General features: G+C 43.3%; 1 pseudogene; it reads right to left on the bottom strand.

Annotated features, from left to right (window-relative positions):
• Positions 1 to 1,699: 1,699 nt before the first annotated feature.
• LOC116504735 lies at positions 1,700 to 13,159 on the bottom strand (annotated as a pseudogene).
• Between the last annotated feature and the right edge of the window lie 6,310 nt (positions 13,160 to 19,469).

The following is a 19,469-nucleotide window of genomic DNA, read 5'->3' as shown; positions in this document are numbered from 1 at the left end:
AGGTGGAGCTCTCGCTTCACAATCAGGAGGCTGTGAATTTGATCCTAGATAGAGGCAGATATTTCTCTCTCTGGGCACAATGAGAATATATTTGCTATGAACTCGACATTGGCGACAGGAAGAGCATCTGGCCAGTAAACACTCAGTTCCATTCAGTTGCCCTAACAACACCCCGCAATGATGTTATACATACACATACACACAATTTTAAATTTTGCACATTTTTAAATTCTAAATCACTTAGAATGAAGACTATGGCCAAGAGACTCTTGGTTTCTCCACACAACTGGCCTTGTCCTGGTTGTTGGATGTCATTGAAAGGTATCACATGTCTGTGACATACTAAAAAAGATTGTAACCCGTCTTTTTGAATGGTGTTGGTGAAATAAAGAATCTTGGATTTCTTTGCAGTCTTCTAAGCCCAGCAAAATCAGGATAATCCATCTGCATATTTGAAGGATACAGTTTTGAAAAAAATTAAGGAGCCCTGGGAGTGAAGTGAAAGAACAGGAAACGCCTCCCATGTGTTGGGAAGAGAGCATTGCATTACCGTGTTCTTAATGTTTACAGAAATGCTGAGACTTTATTTTTCTTTCTCAAAAGCTATACATGATTCTTATGCAATGCAGTTTTAGAAATGAAACATTTATGTCCTATACAATTTTCCGCCCACATCTCCCCACCAGAGGGGAGAGTCACAAAGGTATCAGTCCCTTAGTGGTGCAATCAACCCGCAGCTGTCAAAGTCTAACAAGGAGGCCCCTAAAACAAAGGAGATCAAAGCAGTAGTTGTGAATAAACCTGGAAGTCCTGTGCACAATACCACAATCCCTTTTGTCCTCAAATCTTCTCCACAAAGGTCACTTGCAAGCACAAAAGCCTTTACACCCCAAATTTTAGACTGGTTTTGTCGCTGCCCCTAACTCTCCCAATATATTTGCTATTCATATGGTATCTTTAATTGCTTGCCTCATTCTTGACACAATCGGAACAGACATACTTGAGGCAGGAAAGGAGGAAAAAGGATAGGACACAGTACATAACATTTCTATCATCTACTATGATGAAAATGCAAAGAAAACTCCCAAAATGTTTTCACAAGACTTGACTACTGTAATGGGCTCTACATGGGGCTGCCCCTGAAAAGTGTTCGGAGATTACAACTAGTCCAGAATGCAGCCGTGCGAGCGATACTGGGTGTACCAAGATACACCCACATTACACCTATCCTCCGCGAGCTGCACTGGCTCCCTATCGGTCTCCGAGCGCGATTCAAGGTGCTGGTTATTACCTTTAAAGTCCTACATGGCCTAGGACCCGGATATCTGCGAGACCGTCTTCTGCCGCATACCTCCCAACGGCCAATAAGATTGCACAGGGTGGGCCTTCTCCAGGTGCCGTCAGCCAGACAATGTCGGGGGAGGGCCTTCTCTGTAGCCGCTCCGAGCCTATGGAATGAAATATCCCCAGAGATCCGGACCCTACCCACTCTCATGGCCTTCCGAAAGGCTATCAAAACCTGGCTATTCCGGCAGGCCTGGGGCTGTTGACCTCATGACTGAGGTCCAGTCCCGATTAGACTGGGTGCATGATGTGGTTTTTCTTTTAATCTGTTTCCTCCGTTTTTTTAACTCTTCACTTTTTTAAAATTTATTTTCTGTAAGCCACCCGGAGTCCTTCAGGATTGGGCAGCCTATAAATTTATTAAATCAAATCAAATCAAATCACATAATTGCACAATTTCTGCAAAAATAAATACAGGTAATCCCCATGACCAAACTAATAACGTTCCAATTTCTTCTTTTCTCCTCCTCATCTAGTATCATTACGTATTTGCCTACAAAAAATCAGGCAAATTCTTCGTAGTCAAATTAAATAGTCAGTTTCTCAGCTGGACTTACAATGGGACATTAAAAATGAAATTTAAGCTTTCTCTCCGCTCATCACTTTGGGCCTCAGATGGATTTTCTTGTGTGCGATAAGGCTGGAATGTTGCCTGAACCACCGCCCACACTCGAGGCACTTAAATGGTTTCTCCCCTGTGTGTATAAGCATATGATTTATAAGGTTACATCTAGTGCCGAAATCTTTCCTACAGTCTGGACACTCATACGGTTTCTCTGCTGTGTGAGTCCTCTAGTATGGAATACCAAGTTGGAATTCTTACTGAAACATTTCCCACAAACAGGACATTCAAACACACAGGTTTCTCTCCTGTGTGAGTTCTCTGGTGCATCACCAGGATAGACCTAGCAGTGAACCTTTTCTCACAATCACAACATTCAAAGGGTTACTCTCCTGTGTGAGTTCTCTGGTGAGCAATGAGATTGGAATGCTGCCTGAAATTTTTCCCACAAACAGGACATTCAAACGGTTTCTCTCCTGTGTGAGTCGTCTGGTGTATCACCAGGTTGCAATTGGTACTGAAACTTTTCTCACAATCAGGGCATTTGAAGGGTTTCTCTCCTGTGTGAGTCCTCTGGTGTTGAACCAGGTTGGAGGTCTTGCTGAAACTTTTACCACAATCAGGACATTTAAAAGCTTTCTCTCCTGCGTGAGTCCTCTGGTGAGCCATGAGATTGGAATGCTGACTGAAACTTTTCCCACAATCAGGACATTCAAACGGTTTCTCTCCTGTGTGAGTCCTCTGGTGTATCACCAGGCTGGAATTCTGACTAAAACTTTTTCCACAAACAGGACATTCAAACGGTTTCTCTCCTGTGTGAGTCCTCTGGTGAGCAATGAGATTGGAATGATAACTGAAACTTTTCCCACAAACAGGACATTCAAACGGTTTCTCTCCTGTGTGAGTCGTCTGGTGTATCACCAGGTTGCAATTGGTACTGAAACTTTTCTCACAATCAGGGCATTTGAAGGGTTTCTCTCCTGTGTGAGTCCTCTGGTGTTGAACCAGGTTGGAGGTCTTGCTGAAACTTTTACCACAATCAGGACATTTAAAAGCTTTCTCTCCTGCGTGAGTCCTCTGGTGAGCCATGAGATTGGAATGCTGACTGAAACTTTTCCCACAATCAGGACATTCAAACGGTTTCTCTCCTGTGTGAGTCCTCTGGTGTATCACCAGACTAGAATTGTGACGGAAACTTTTCCCACAAACAGGACATTCAAACGGTTTCTCTCCTGTGTGAGTCGTTTGGTGTATCACCAGGTTGCAATTGGTACTGAAACTTTTCTCACAATCAGGGCATTTGAAGGGTTTCTCTCCTGTGTGAGTCCTCTGGTGTTGAACCAGGTTGGAGGTCTTGCTGAAACGTTTACCACAATCAGGACATTTAAAAGCTTTCTCTCCTGCGTGAGTCCTCTGGTGAGCCATGAGATTGGAATGCTGACTGAAACTTTTCCCACAATCAGGACATTCAAACGGTTTCTCTCCTGTGTGAGTCCTCTGGTGTATCACCAGGCTGGAATTCTGACTAAAACTTTTTCCACAAACAGGACATTCAAACGGTTTCTCTCCTGTGTGAGTTCTTTGGTGTATCACCAGGCTGGAATTCTGACTAAAACTTTTTCCACAAACAGGACATTCAAACGGTTTCTCTCCTGTGTGAGTTCTCTGGTGTAACACCAGGATAGACCTAGCAGTGAACCTTTTGTCACAATCAGGACATTCAAAGGGTTTCTCTCCTGTGTGAGTCCTCTGGTGAACAATGAGATTGGAATGATGACTGAAACTTTTCCCACAATCAGGACATTCAAATGGTTTTTCTCCTGTGTGAGTCCTCTGGTGTTTCACCAGTTTGGAATTGGTAATGAAACTTTTCTCACAATCAGGACATTCAAACAGTTTCTCCCGTGTGTGAGTTCTTTGGTGTACCACCAGGCTGGAATTCTCACTAAAACCTTTTCCACAAACAGGACATTCAAAGGGTTTTTCTCCTGTGTGAGTCCTTTGGTGTTTCACCAGCCTGGAATTGTCACTAAAACCTTTTCCACAATCAGGACATCCAAAAGGTTTCTCTCCTGTGTGAGTTCTTTGGTGTATCACCAGGCTGGAATTCTGACTAAAACTTTTTCCACAATCAGGACATCCAAAGGGTTTCTCTCCTGTGTGAGTTCTTTGGTGTATCACCAGGCTGGAATTCCGACTAAAACTTTTTCCACAATCAGGACATCCAAAGGGTTTCTCTCCTGTGTGAGTCCTCTGGTGTTTCACCAGGCTGGAGTTGTCACTAAAACCTCTCCCACAAACAGGACATTCAAAGGGTTTTTCTCCTGTGTGAGTCCTCTGGTGTTTCACCAACCTGGAATTGTCACTAAAACCTTTTCCACAATCAGGACATCCAAAGGGTTTCTCTCCTGTGTGAGTTCTTTGGTGTAACACCAGGCTGGAATTCTGACTAAAACGTTTTCCACAATCAGGACATCCAAAGGGTTTCTCTCCTGTGTGAGTTCTTTGGTGTATCACCAGGCTGGAATTCCGACTAAAACTTTTTCCACAAACAGGACATTCAAACGGTTTCTCTCCTGTGTGAGTTCTCTGGTGTAACACCAGGATAGACCTAGCAGTGAACCTTTTGTCACAATCAGGACATTCAAAGGGGTTCTCTCCTGTGTGAGTCCTCTGGTGAGCAATGAGATTGGAATGATGACTGAAACTTTTCCCACAGTCAGGACATTCAAACGGTTTTTCTCCTGTGTGAGTTCTTTGGTGTAACACCAGGCTGGAATTCTGACTAAAACTTTTTCCACAATCAGGACATCCAAAGGGTTTTTCTCCTGTGTGAGTTCTTTGGTGTATCACCAGGCTGGAATTCCGACTAAAACTTTTCCCACAATCAGGACATTCAAACGGTTTCTCTCCTGTGTGAGTCCTCTGGTGTATCACCAGACTAGAATTGTGACTGACACTTTTCCCACAAACAGGACATTCAAACGGTTTTTCTCCTGTGTGAGTCCTCTGGTGTGAAATGAGGTGAGAATGTCGACTGAAACTATTCCCACGGTCAGGACATTCAAAGGGTTTCTCTCCTGTATGAGTTCTCTGGTGTCTCAAGAGGCTGGAATTATCACAGAAACATTTCTCACAATCAGGACATTCAAACAGTTTTCCCTTGGTTTCAGTCCACATTGCCATGCTCGTTAAAACAAATACCGCATTGGGAGCACTTGTAGGGCTTCTCTCCTGTGTGAGTCTTTGATTTCTGAACTGACTTGGTTTGATATTCAATGTTGCTTGTTATTCTGTTGTCCAGAGTGCTCGTATTTCTTTCTTCTTTGTCTATATGATTAAGATAAAAGGGTATCTTTAATTGTGCATAAAATGGTTGCAGAAGATGAGGGGAAAACATTTACATTACAATGAAAAAGCAAACATGCCACAATGCTTCAATAAGCTTTTATATTAATCATGATTCATTGATGAGACATTGAAGACTACCCAGATCCAAGTTTGAATATCCACTCAATGATAAAATTCACTTGTTGACTGGGTCAATCACAAATTCCTAGCCGAGCAAAGGGATGTTTTCAAATACAGTCAAATGAAAAAGAAAGTACACCCTCTTTGATATCTTTGGTTTTACTGTTGTGGTCCATCTGTGGTTGCATTTACCTACTTTTAAGAACTTCTAAGTCCAAATGATTTCTACGATGTCCTGATATGTAAAACCATAAAGGTCAAAGAGATTATACTTCCTTTTTCACATTACTGTATGTGTGGAAGTCCTGGGGGATAGATTATACGTTTGGAAATATGTACTTTCCGAGAGAGAGAGAAAACATATACCTACAATACGGAGGTAATCCATGTCTTTCAAGGCTGAAAAATATCTCATAGAATTCAAACCTTCTATGTTAATATTAATCAGGAATCTGATGGATTTGATTATTGCTCATATGTTGAGATGACAAGGTTGAATTTAAGGCTTCAAGAGGCTTTTGAGACCATGAAAAATTTCACAGGAAACCACTGTGGGCCTCAGGTTTGTCCCACAGAAGCCTCTGCTCTCCTATTCCCTTGTCTCCCTCAGGTTTGGCCCACAGAAGCCTCTGCTCTCCTATTCCCTTGTCTCCCTCAGGTTTGACCCACAGAAACCTCTGCTCTCCTATTCCCTTGTCTGCCTCAGGTGCAGCCCACAGAAACCTCTGCTCTCCTATTCCCTTGTCTCCCTCAGGTTTGGCACACAGAAACCTCTGCTCTCCTATTCCCTTGTCTCCCTCAGGTTTGGCCCATAGAAGCCTCGGCTCTCCTATTCCCTTGTCTCCCTCAGGTTTGGCCCATAGAAGCCTCTGCTCTCCTATTCCCTTGTCTCCCTCAGGTTTGACCCACAGAAGCCTCTGCTCTCCTATTTCCTTGTCTTCCTCAGGTTTGACCCACAGAAGCCTCTGCTCTCCTATTCCCTTGTCTCCCTCAGGTTTGACCCACAGAAGCCTGTGCTCTCCTATTCCCTTGTCTCCCTCAGGTTTGGCCCACAGAAGCTTCTGCTCTCCTATTTCCTTGTCTTCCTCAGGTTTGACCCACAGAAGCCTCTGCTCTCCTATTCCCTTGTCTCCCTCAGGTTTGGCCCACAGAAGCCTCTGCTCTCCTATTCCCTTGTCTCCCTCAGGTTTGGCCCATAGAAGCCTCTGCTCTCCTATTCCCTTGTCTCCCTCAGGTTTGTCCCCCAGAAGCCTCAGCTCTCCTATACCCTTGTCTGCCTGAGGTGTGGCCTACAGAAGCATCTGCTCTCCTATTCCCTTGTCTCCCTCAGGTTTGGCCCACAGAAACCTCTGATCTCCTATTCCCTTGTCTCCCTCAGGTTTGGCCCATAGAAGCCTCAGCTCGCCTATTCCCTTGCCTCCCTCAGGTTTGTCCCACAGAAGCCTCTGCTCTCCTATTCCCTTGTCTGCCTCAGGTGTGGCCTACAGAAGCATCTGCTCTCCTATTCCCTTGTCTCCCTCAGGTTTGGCCCACAGAAACCTCTGCTCTCCTATTCCCTTGTCTCCCTCAGGTTTGGCCCATAGAGACCTCTGCTCTCCTATTCCCTTGTCTCCCTCAGGTTTGACCCATAGAAGCCTCTGCTCTCCTATTCCCTTGTCTGCCTCAGGTGTAGCCTACAGAAGCCTCGGCTCTCCTATTCCCTTGTCTGCCTCAAGTGTGGCCTGCAGAAGCATCTGCTCTCCTATTCCCTTGTCTCCCTCAGGTTTGGCCCACAGAAACCTCTGCTCTCCTATTCCCTTGTCTCCCTCAGGTTTGGCCCATAGAAGCATCTGCTCTCCTATTCCCTTGTCTGCCTCAGGTGTGTCCCACAGACGCCCCTGCTCTCCTATTCCCTTGTGTGCCTCAAGTTAGGCCCATAGAAGCATCTGCTCTCCTATTCCCTTGTCTGCCTCAGGTGTGGCCTATAGAAGCATCTGCTCTCCTATTCCCTTGTTGTTATGTATTAAATAAATTTTCCAGGAGGCCAGCAACAGCCTATGCTGAGAGCTGATTGGCTAGGGCACAGCATAGCCTGTTGCTAGCCAGCCAACGCATTCTGATTGGCCGATGTCTCCTGTGCACAGCTACATCCTGTGGATACTTCCCTTAGGGACTACCAGGGGACTCTCATTCTCACCCTGGGTTCTTTCCCCATCCTTGTTGACTATGGGACTTTTCATGGGCGCCTGCCCATTCTAATTGTAAGAAATTCCCTCCCTGCGTTGCTTGGCCTTGATTGGTTTCCTGCCTTGGGTCTCTCTATCGGGGGGGGGGTGCATAGGGTGGTTCCCTCCTCCCTAGAGGATGTCCTTTTAGAGTTCTCAGACGTTTTTGACAGCCAGCTGGGCTCTTACAGGGGCTCCCCTAGCTCCCTCAACCTCGATCCCCAGGTTGCTCCAATTCAGCTTAAGGCCCGCAGGGTGCATTTTGCCTTGAGGGCTAAGGTTGACGCTGAGCTTGACAAACTTCTGACGCAGGGCGTACTCAAACCCGTCGACCATTCGCGCTGGGAGACCCCAATTGTGGTCCCAATCAAACCAGACGGGTCGGTGTGGATCTGCGCCGACTACAAGTCAACGATCAACCTTGCACTTCAGGCAATCAACCTTGCACTTCAGGCAAACCCCTATCCAGTCCCTGTGGTGCAGCACCTGCTCCATTCCCTGGGGCAGGGCTGCACATTTGCAAAACTGGATACGCACAAGGCGTCACTAGTCGAGCTGCTGCATCGGTTACTCGACCGATCAGCGGCCTGGCGCTGGGGCAGCCGTGAAGCGCATGCGTTTGCAGCTGTCAAAGACACGCTTACGTCAGTGGCTGTCTTAGTGCAATACAGTGACAAGCTGCCACTGACGTTAGCGTGTGACGCCTACCCCTATGGTCTGGGGGCGGTTCTGAGCCATGTCCTCCCAAATGGCTCAGAAGCCCCCGTGGCTTTTTACTCCCGGACACTCTCCTCCACGGAGCGCAACTACAGCCAGATAGACAAGGAGGCTCTGGCTGCAGTGTCCGGGGTTAAAAAGTTCCATGACTATCTCTATGGTCGGCACTTTACTCTTGTCACTGACCATAAGCCTCTCCTTGGGCTTTTGGCAGGCGACAAGCCGACCCCCCCCCCCCATCCTATCACCCAGGATGACACGCTGGACAGAGTTCCTCGCAGTGTATTCCTATACGCTGCTCTACCATCCAGGCAAGCAGCTAGGGCACGCTGATGCCCTTAGCCGCTGCCCCCTGCCGGAGACTGACACCGCCCCCGTGCCCTCCCTGTCAGTCCTCTCGATCGCATCCTCCGGCCTGCCCATTTCCCACACTAAGGCCGATCCAGTCCTCGCCCAGGTCTGCTCTTGGGTGCTGAGGGGATGGCCCGTGGACAAGGTGGCCGATTGCTTCCGGCCGTTCAAGGCCCAGCAAGCTGAGCTCTCCCTCCACGGGGGCTGTCTCTTCTGCGGGGATCGGGTCGTGATCCCTACCGCACTCCGGCCCCAAGTCCTGCCTCTGCTCCACAAGGACCACCCTGGCATAGCACGAATGAAGGCATTAGCTCGCAGTTATGTCTGGTGGCCTTTGCTGGACACAGAGATAGCGGCCTACCTAGGCCGCTGCACCACCTGCCAGCTCTCCCGGCTTAACCCCCCAGCTGGGCCTGCTCGAGAGTGGGAGGCTCCGAGAGGCCCGTGGTCACGCCTCCACATCGATTTTGCCGGCCCCTTTCATGGCCAGAACTTCCTGATTGTGGTAGATGCCTACTCTCGGTGGGTGGAGCTGGTCATCATGACCTCCACCACAGCCGAAAGTATGGTCAGGGTCCTTCGCCTGTTGTTCGCAACCCACGGGTTGCCGGACGTCCTCGTCTTGGACAATGGGCTGCAATTCACTTCTACCACATTCCAGGAGTTCTTGGCCGGTTAAGGGATCCGGCATGCGCCCACAGCCCTGTACCGCCTGGCCATTGCAGGAGCGGGCGGTCTGCTCGGCAAAGGAGGCACTGGGCCACATGGACCGAGGCGACTGGCAGATGTGGGTGGCGGCTTACTTACTAAGCCACAGACGCCCCTGCTCTCCTATTCCCTTGTCTCCCTCAGGTGTGGCCCACAGACGCCCCTGCTCTCCTATTCCCTTGTCTCCTTCAGGTTAGGCCCATAGAAGCCCCTGCTAGGTTAATGTTGGTCATTCAACAATTGATACATACGGACCAAACAGGTTTTATACAAGGGAGACAGATGAAAAGTAATGTTAGATTAATTATTAATGCATTAGAATATTTGGGAAAGAACAACCAGATCCCTGCTGCGTTTATATTTTTGGATGCTGAGAAGGCCTTTGATCGAGTTAACTGGCAATTTCTGCTGAAGATACTGCAAAAAATGCAGATAGGAGATAATTTTTTACAGTCAATTAAAGCAATATACCAACAGCAAACAGCACAAATCATAGTCAATGGAAGTTTAACAGACTCTTTTCAAATTGGAAAAGGTACAAGACAGGGCTGTCCTTTGTCCCCATTATTGTTTATTATAACTTTGGAAGTATTGTTGAATAAAATACGGGGCTTGGATGGTTTAAAAGGGATCAAGATTAGGCAGCAAGAATATAGAGTCCGCGCTTTTGCGGATGATTTGGTCATAATATTGGAACAACCGCAGGAATCCAGTATGGTTTTAATGAATACGATTAATCAATATGGTCAAGTGTCGGGCTTTAAAATAAACTTAGGAAAAACCAAAATATTAGCTATAAATATGAATATTAAACAAAAGGAAGAATTAGGAGTGATGCTAGGATGTGAGGTAGTTAAAAAAGTCAAATATCTTGGAGTTAACATTTTAACTTCAAATGGGAAATTATATAAGCATAATTATGAACCACTTTGGCATAGCATACAGACAGAGATGAAAAAATGGGAGAAATTGCACTTATCTTTGCTGGGTAGGATAGTGGCAGTGAAAATGAACATTTTACCAAAATTTTTATTTCTTTTCCAAATGTTACCTATACTTAAAAAAGATGCGAACCTTTTAGAATGGCAGAAGGGTATCAACAAATTTGTGTGGGCAGGAAAGAAGCCGAGGGTAAAGATGAAAATAATGCAAGATGTACGTGAGAGAGGAGGATTGAAACTACCTAATTTAAAACTATATTATGATGCAGTGGCATTATCTGTAATTAGTGATTGGACTCATTTAACCAATGATAGAATATTGAATATTGAGGGACACGATCTGGTATTTGGTTGGCATGCTTACCTGTTATTCAACAAAAAATTGGATAAGAATTTTAAAAGTCATATTTTAAGAAATGCTTTATTGCGGGTTTGGAAGAAATACCAATATAAATTAAATGACAAGATACCCATGTGGGCAATTCCTAGACACGCAATTGAAAATATGAATACAGCACAAAAACAGGACAGAATTACTTACAGACAGCTTCTTACCTCGGAAAGGGGGGTATTACAATTAAAATCTTTAGAGGTATTAAAAGAGGAGAAGGTAGTTCAAACATGGTTCCAGTATGGGCAATTACAGGCTAGGTGGAAAATAGACCAAAAAATTGGTTTTATCCAAGTTGAGGATAATCTGTTTAAACAAATAAGAGATCAAAGCTTAATGCATATAAAGAGGATATATAATGTATTAATACAGATGGATTCGGAAACAGAATTAGTTAAAGATTGTATGATAAAATGGGCTCAAAATATTGAGGAACCAATAATGTTGGATACATGGGAAAGAATCTGGGTAAGAAATGTGAAATTTACACAAGCTCAAAATCTGAGAGAAAATTTTTACAAGATGTTCTATAGATGGCATTTAGATCCTAAAAAGTTGGCTTCTATGTATCCGAATGTACAGCCTAAATGTTGGAGGTGTGGTTCTCTCGATGCTACATATTATCATATATGGTGGACCTGCCAAAAGGTTTAAGGCATTTTGGATAAAAATATGGTGGGTCATGCAAAATGTTTTTAAAAGAAGGATAAAGTTTATTCCTCAGTTATTTTTACTAGGTATATGTACTGACTTTACAGTGGTAGAGACCAATTTGATTCTGCACCTGATAACTGCAGCAAGACTGTTGGTGGCGCAATATTGGAAGAAGGAAGACTTGCCTACAATCCAAGAATGGACATTGAAAGTAACAAACTTAGCTGAAATGGCTAAAATATCGGCATATCTCAAAGATCATTCAAATGAGATATATAAACGAGACTGGAAAAAATGGATTGACTATATACAAAATAAATACGGGACTAAGAAATTCCAGTTAGCCTATGCTTAAGATCAGAAATGATTTAAACTGTTAAAAGTCAGTTCAGTAAGAAGAAGCTAAGGTCAATCTAGAATGTCATTAATTTCTTTATTTCTTTTTTCTCAATAGATTTTAGACTGTATTAGTTAAAAATCCATACCTTGTACGGGTTCTGGGAAGTCGGGGGGGGGGAGGAGGAGGGGGGGTGGGGGGGTGGAGGGAGGGAGGGGTACACACAACAAAAAAAAAATTTGTACTTCAATGTCTTAATGATTGACAAATGATGACATATTTGTGTTTTTTTTTAAAGAAAAATAAAAAAGTTCTGTTTAAAAAAAAAGAAGCCCCTGCTCTCCTATTCCCTTGTCTGCCTCAGGTTTCTCCCACAGAAGCCTCTGCTCTCCTATTCCCTTGTCTCCCCCTTTTCCCTTGGTCTCACCTCCTCTGTCCCTTCTTCCCATTTTGCTTCTGTCCCATTTTTTCTCAGCCAAGCCCCTCCTGTCTTCTCTTTCGCTCCCTCTATCTCCTCCCAAACCCTGCTTTTATTCCCTCCCCCCTACTACATATGTAAGGAAGCAGAAGCAAAAAATGCATAAATATCTGTGTTGCACTATGCTCAGGGTTCCTTCCTTCTTAGGAGGATTAATAAATGCATCGGCTTATCAACACCCACACACTTGGATTCTGCCTTGTATTTCACTTAGCCACACCTGTCATTCTTAGTTGTCACGGTAAGGTTGGTGGCCAATAGATTTTATAAATAAATGAATAAATAAGACTGAACAATCAAAACATTCAATTGCAGTCTTTTAAAAAGTGTTAGGTTAAGCACAGTTGAACCTGGTTAATACACGGATGATGCACCAATAGGAAACACGGTGCTTGTTACTTAGAAATGGAAGTAAAACAAAACAATCTAGAAAAGGTTCATAAGAGAATAATGGAATTTGGAGGGACCTTGGAGGTCTTCTAGTCCATCCCCTGGTTCAGGCAGGAGACCCTATTCCATCCTGAACAAATGGCTCCCCAATCTCCTCTTAAAACCCTCCAGTGATGGGAGCACCCACAACCTCTGGAGGGAAGCCATTCCCAAAGAATCCTCCTTAATTTAAAAGAGACTTTTCCAATCTTCCCACCAGGAGGAAAATTGCAGCCACCAGTTTCACAGCGTGCAGACCCAGTGGGCTTAAATTCGGGAAGGAACCTGCAGCAGCAGCAGCTGAGATGCTTCAGCCCAGTTGCTTCTCTGCTTCCAGGACTCTCCTCCCACCCGCCCTCAACTCACCTTCCAGCTGCTGCTTCCACCATGGGAAGAGCACAAAAGCCGCTCTGCACACCACTCTCCTCCCATGAGTGATCCGGAAGAGGAAGTTTCTCTACACTTCTCCTCTCCTCCCATCCTTTCTAGCAATGCAGAGTTGATGGTTTTCTAGGCACAGAGGTTGCCTGATCGCCATCTAGCGACCTGAAGTGGAAAAACATGCTTGTCCAGGCTCCTCCAAGTCGTTCTTTTATTGTTGTAAGGTGGCCAAAAATATTTATTCTGTAGATTCCCCCCCCCCCAATTGCAGTCTCTCTGATTACTTTGAAGCCTTCTTAGTTGCCTCTGTTTCTTGACCTGAAAAAGCCCCATGGGAGGCACTCACTTGTGATTTAACTGATATGTAGGAAGCCAGGGGATGGCCATTCATACATCCAACCATGGCATGTTTAAGAATTGTGGACTTCCAACTCCCAGAATTCCTTTGCTTTGCTGCTTTGCTGGCTGAGGAATTATGGGAGTTGAAGTCCACATGTCTTAAAGTTGCCAAGATTGGAGACCATTCCCTTGGCTGGGAAGGTATTTTCAGTAATATATGGCAGCAGGTCCTTTTTGACTCCAAGCTTTGCAACTGAGCCAACGAAATAGCGAAGTTTGACACTACATAGCTCTGTTTTTGGTGTCTTTGGGTCAGTCTTGATGCCTGGCCTTGAAGTTTCCTTGGCAAGGGATTTTGGAAGGGTTCCCCCCCCCCTTTCCTGCTTCCTAAGCTTGAGAGGACTGGCCAATGGTTTTGCCCTTCAGGTGGGACTGGAACTGAGCGTTTCTCTGTCACTAAACTGGTGCCTGCACCACTACACCAAACAGGATCTTCTTCCTCCCCACAAAATCTACCCATTGACCTGTTCCTGCTGCTCCAATATCATATTAAAGGATGCAGCTTTCAAGACCAATCAGTTAATCAGAATAGAGCTGGAAGGGACCTTGGAGGTCTTGACTCCAACCCTGATTAAGCAGGAGACCCTAGGTTGCTTCTCTCTGTCCATAGTTTCCATCCATTGTTCCTTGTCCTGCCTCCTGGTGCTTCGGAAAATAAGTTGACCCTCTTTTCTTTATGGCAGGCACTCAAATATTGGAATACTGCTATCATGTCTTCCCTTGTTCTTCTTTTCATTAGACTAGGCGTATCCAATTCCTTTAACCGTTCTTCCTGTGTTTTAGCCTCCAGCCCCCTAATCATCTTTCTTGCTCTTCTTTGCACTTTCCAGAGTTAGATGGTTTTTCTTATTTAAGTGTAAAATTTTACACTGCTTACATCCCCCTATCTGAGTGTAGTTCCACCGAGGATTACATGTTGAGTACCATTTGGCAGCTAGTTAGGAAGAAGGCAGAACATTCAAACGCAATTGTTGAATAATACATCCGTTATGTGGATTACCAACAGAACAATTGATCAGACCTGCTACCCTTTGCCGAAGTGGCGTATAACAATGCTGTCCATTGCAGCACTTGATTAACTACTTTCCAAATTACCAGTGGCATGGAATTTGTCCCCATGCCTGAGCTGCCCAGAGAGCTCCCCCTCCAAAATGTCTTTGACTGACTGGATGGACTTTCTCAAAAAGGAGTGGGAGAATGCCAAGAAAGCCCTGGTAGATGCAGCGTATAAAAAAACATGCAAAGAAGCACTTCTCGCTACAACCCCCCCTTCTTTGTGCTAGTTAAAGTTTTTCTATCGACAAAGTACATACGGTTGAGGATACCTAACAAGAAATTGGGACCTAAATTTTTGGGTTCCTTCCCAATAGTAAAAATAATAACCCAGTGGCAGTTCAGCTCTGCCTTCCCCGAATTCTAGGGAAAATACACCCAGTTTTCCATTGTTGCAGAAAATCAGGAGATTTGGCCTGCGAGATCAAGAAAAACTTTATTTGGCCAAATGGCTCAGACATTTAAACCCACATTTGATGTCTGAGCGAGGTTCTTAGGGAGAAGCATGTTCTTATAACTTCCTCAAAACAGCTAACACAGAAATGTTCTAATTAATTTCTATTGGCTAAATTCCTTATTTCTAAGCAGAGAAGCAGATTATACCGCATTGCCCTTTGATGTCTAGGCTGCAGTTGGCATGCAGGAAGCACTGGTTACATACTGGCTTTTGTGGTTAAGCTATAACGTTTGACTCGCTGATCTACAGCAGATGTTTGACATTCAAGTTTCCTGAGTTCAAACTTCCTGTTTTTCTTCAAGACTAGAAAATGTATAACGAGATAGAAGGGATAAATGGGACCCCAGGAGATCCTCTAGTTTGACCCCATTTCATGTTCACTCTTATGTCCAAAATCTTGCTTTATGTCCTGCCTTACCATTGTAGCTTGCTGAAACCTGTGATTGGGTCTAGTTTGACACCTCAGACCCAACCACGCCCTCCCCCTACAGTAGTACAAGGAGAGACACATTATGAAGTGGGGAAAAAAATACCAGACTCCAGATTATTTAGAGATCGTTTGCAATTATGCATTGGAAGGGGTACCCTTTGTCGGAAGCTACATGGGTAAAGAGTTGGAATGGACAAATTAGTTAAGCAATTCCATGACAAATTTCCAGATAAACCAAAGGGTCCTCCTGTGGGGTGGGGGGGGGAGAGGTGGTTAGTTACACTTGTCTTCTGAAGAGAGGCCGCCTGTCAGACCTGGAAGCTTTTACTTATTGGATTTCAGTTCTGCCACACGTTCTACTGTGGGAAAATGGGAGGGGGGATTATACAGAGTATGGGGGATATGTAATCATAATAACATTCTTTCTCAGAAAGTCAAGGTCGCTTTATCCCTGCACCTGCATGGACTTGGATGGGCGGAATCTTTCTTTGTGGCAATGAAGGACTGGGGCATGTGATAGATTTGTGGGTGTGGGGCAGGGTCTGGAACTTTCAACTGGGTGGGAAAACCTGGAAGCTTTCAGATTCAGGCTTTCCCCTGATATGTCAACGTGCCATCTCTAGTAAAATGGAACTTTGAAGAAACTCAAACCTCGGAGTTTTCTTTCATTGGGGGTGTTTCTTGGAACCCTGACAGTAACAAGGTCAGCCAATGAATAGGCATAGCAACTAAATCAGCCAATGAGGGATGTTTAGAAACTGAAACAGTATTTACTGGCGACAGCTAGGCGCCTGGGCATGGCTTAGTCCAACTGTTCTGTAGTAAAGCTTCAAGTCTGTGCTGAGAAATGAAACCAGCCTGCACTGCTGAATTAAAACTGAAATACAATCTCTCCTCTCTACCACAATGAAGAACCACTCTTGGTATTGTATATATTACTTATGTGTTATATTAAATATAAAGAAAAGTTAATGAATCCTACTGAATCAGTTACCTGTGTGTGTTTTCTGGATTTGATTTCTGCAACAAACTCTGACACGGTGAATTAGCGCTGGAGCTCTCGCTTCACAATCAGGAGGCTGTGAGTTTGATCCTAGATAGAGGCAGATATTTCTTTCTCTTTGGGCACAATGAGAATATATCTGCTGCGAACTCAGCATAGGCAACAGGAAGGGAATCCAGCCAGTAAACACTCAGTTCCATTCTTTTGTCCTAACACCACCCCGCAACGATGTCATACATACACACATACACACAATTTTAAATTTTAGAAATTTTACACACGTTTAAATTCTTTTTTAAAAGTTTTTTATTTTTAAAACAAAGACAAAAAGACATGAAATCCTCATCAATTACATATACCATGTCGTTAGGTTATAAGCATTTGTGCATCACCACTTTCAATTATATGTAAGGTCACAGATTATCCATCAAGCATACATAGATACATTATTATCATTGTACATCATATTGTTCAGTTATAATTAGTATTCCTTCATTTTAAACAACTATTCTAGAAATTAAGTTCACATATATACCAATATTTGATTACATCCTTATTTGTCTATTTAATAATAATATGTCTTTATAGAATCTATCTCATTATATTATTTTTACAATATGAAAGAATTCTCCATTTTATATTTGTACCTCACTACTTTAGTTGTATATAAAATTGCAAATTGTCCGTTAAGTATACATAGGTACATTGTTAACATTGTTCATTATATAATTGTTATTCCTTCATTTTAAACAAAATGTATATACCAATATTCCATTACATCATTGTTAGTCTATTTAATAATAATATGACATTATAATGTCACCTATCTTATTCTATTTATTCTTACAATATGAAGAACTTCTCCAACATTTTTCATTTCCATGCTTTTTTATCTAGCCACTGATAAAACAAGTCCCATACCTTATAAAATTGTACATCTTCTTGTTCTCTAATTTCAAATGTCAATTTACTCATTTCAGCACTTTCCATTATTTTTGGAATAACTTCCTCCTGCATTGGTATTTTCTCATTTTTCCAATTTTTTACAAATACAATTCTAGCTGCTGTTAAAACATTTAAAATCAAATATTTCAAATCTGTATTATATGTTTCTGGTATAATTCCCAATAAAAAATCTCTCGTTTAAGGTCTGTGTGTTTTTGTGTCATTTTCTCCAACCAGGTGTGGATTTTAGTCCAGGGATCTTTTAGTTTCTATGCAAGTCCACCACATATGGTAATATGAGCCTGGTGTCTGATGACATTTCCAACACTTTTCCGCCTTGTTCTTGAACATTCTTGCTATTCTCGTTGTGGGTAGGTGCCACCTGTAAAACATCTTATACAAGTTTTCCTTATATGCTGTTGACATTGTTATTTTATAATTTTAAGACCATAATTTCTGCCATTTCTCTAATTCAATCCCATGGCCAATTTTTTCCCCCCAAGATATCATGGTTTCTTTGACTTGTTCTTCCTTCTTATCCTCTAATAAATCTCCATATAATTTTTTAGTTACTTTTTCATCAGGACCTGTCAGAATTTTATCTAGTTCAGTCATCTTATCATAGAAACCTTCCGTTTTACGATCTTTATCATATCTAGATTGTATTTGCACATATGAAAACCAATTCATTCCTATTCCTTCCTGTTTCAATTCTTGCATATATTTAAGTTCACCCTCTGCATTCAATATTTCTGTTTGTTCCTTTTTATATATTATTAGATATGAAAAAGTTTCAATAGTTGATAGCCAGATTGGAATTTTTAGGTAATATGCCTTTTGATCTTCTCCCAATTTAGTAACAAACCCTCCTGAATATGTCTTCTAAAATAATACTGTGTTTTAGTTCCCTTATACCATAAAAAGGATGCCATCCCAACAGGATAATTCATCTGCATATTTGAAGGATAGTTTTTTAAAAAATTAAGGAGCCCTGGGAGAGAAGTGAAAGAACAGGAAACGTTCTTTGCATTACTGTGTTCTTAACGTTTACAGAAGTGCTGACACTTTATTTTTCTTTCTCAAAAGCTATCCATGATTCTTATGCAATGCAGTTTTAGAAATGAAACATTATCTATTACACAATTTTCTGCCCACATCTCCCCACCAAGAGGGGAGAGTCACAAAGGTATCAGTCCCTTAGTCGTGCTCTCAACCCCCAGCTGTCAAAGTCTAACAAGGAGGCCCCTAAAAACAAAGAAGATCAAAGGAGTAGTTGCGAATGAACCAGGAGGTCCTGTGCAAAACACCACAATCCCTTTTCTCCTATTCTCCATGAAGGTCACTTGCAAGGCACAACAGCCTTTACAGCTGAAATTTTACACTGGTTTTGTCACTGTGCGATAAGACTGGAATGTTGCCTGAACCACCATCCACACTTGGGGCACTAAAATGTTTCTCCCCTGTGTATTAGCATATGATTTAGAAGGTTACATCTAGTGCTAAAATCTTTCCCACAGTCTGGACACTTGTACGGTTTCTCTCCTATGTGAGTCCTCTGGTGTATCACCAGGCTGGAATTGGTACTGAAACGTTTATCTCAATCGGGACATTCAAATGGGTTCTCTCCTGTGTGAGTCTTCTGGTGTATCACAAGGTTGGAATTATCACAGAAACATTTCCCACACTCAGGACATTCAAATAATTTATTTCTGATGTAAGTTCTCTGGTGTGTCACAAGGTTGGAATTCTGACTGAAACCTTTACCACAATCAGGGCATTTAAAGGGTTTCTCTCCTGTGTGAGTCCTCTGGTGTTGAACCAAGTTGAAGTTCTTGCTGAAACTTTTACCACAGTCTGGACATTTAAAAGCTTTCTCTCCTGTGTGAGTTCTCTGGTGGCCAATAAGGCCGGCATTCTGACTGAAACTTTTCCCACAGTCAGGACATTTAAAGGGTTTCTCTCCTGTGTGAGTCCTCTGGTGTATCACCAGACTGGAATTGTGACTAAAACTTTTACCACAATCAGGACACTCAAAGGGTTTCTCTCCTGTGTGAGTCCTCTGGTGTATCACCAGGTGGGAATTCTGACTGAAATTTTTATGACAATAGGGGCATTCAAAAGGTTTCTGTCCAGTGTGAGTCTTCTGGTGTGTCACCAAGCTGGAATTGTGACTGAAACTTTTCCCACAGTCAGGACATTTAAAGGGTTTCTCTC

Source organism: Thamnophis elegans, chromosome 2 (genome assembly GCF_009769535.1).
Source record: "Thamnophis elegans isolate rThaEle1 chromosome 2, rThaEle1.pri, whole genome shotgun sequence".
Taxonomy (NCBI): domain Eukaryota; kingdom Metazoa; phylum Chordata; class Lepidosauria; order Squamata; family Colubridae; genus Thamnophis; species Thamnophis elegans.
This window is presented reverse-complemented; position numbering and strand designations above follow the sequence as displayed.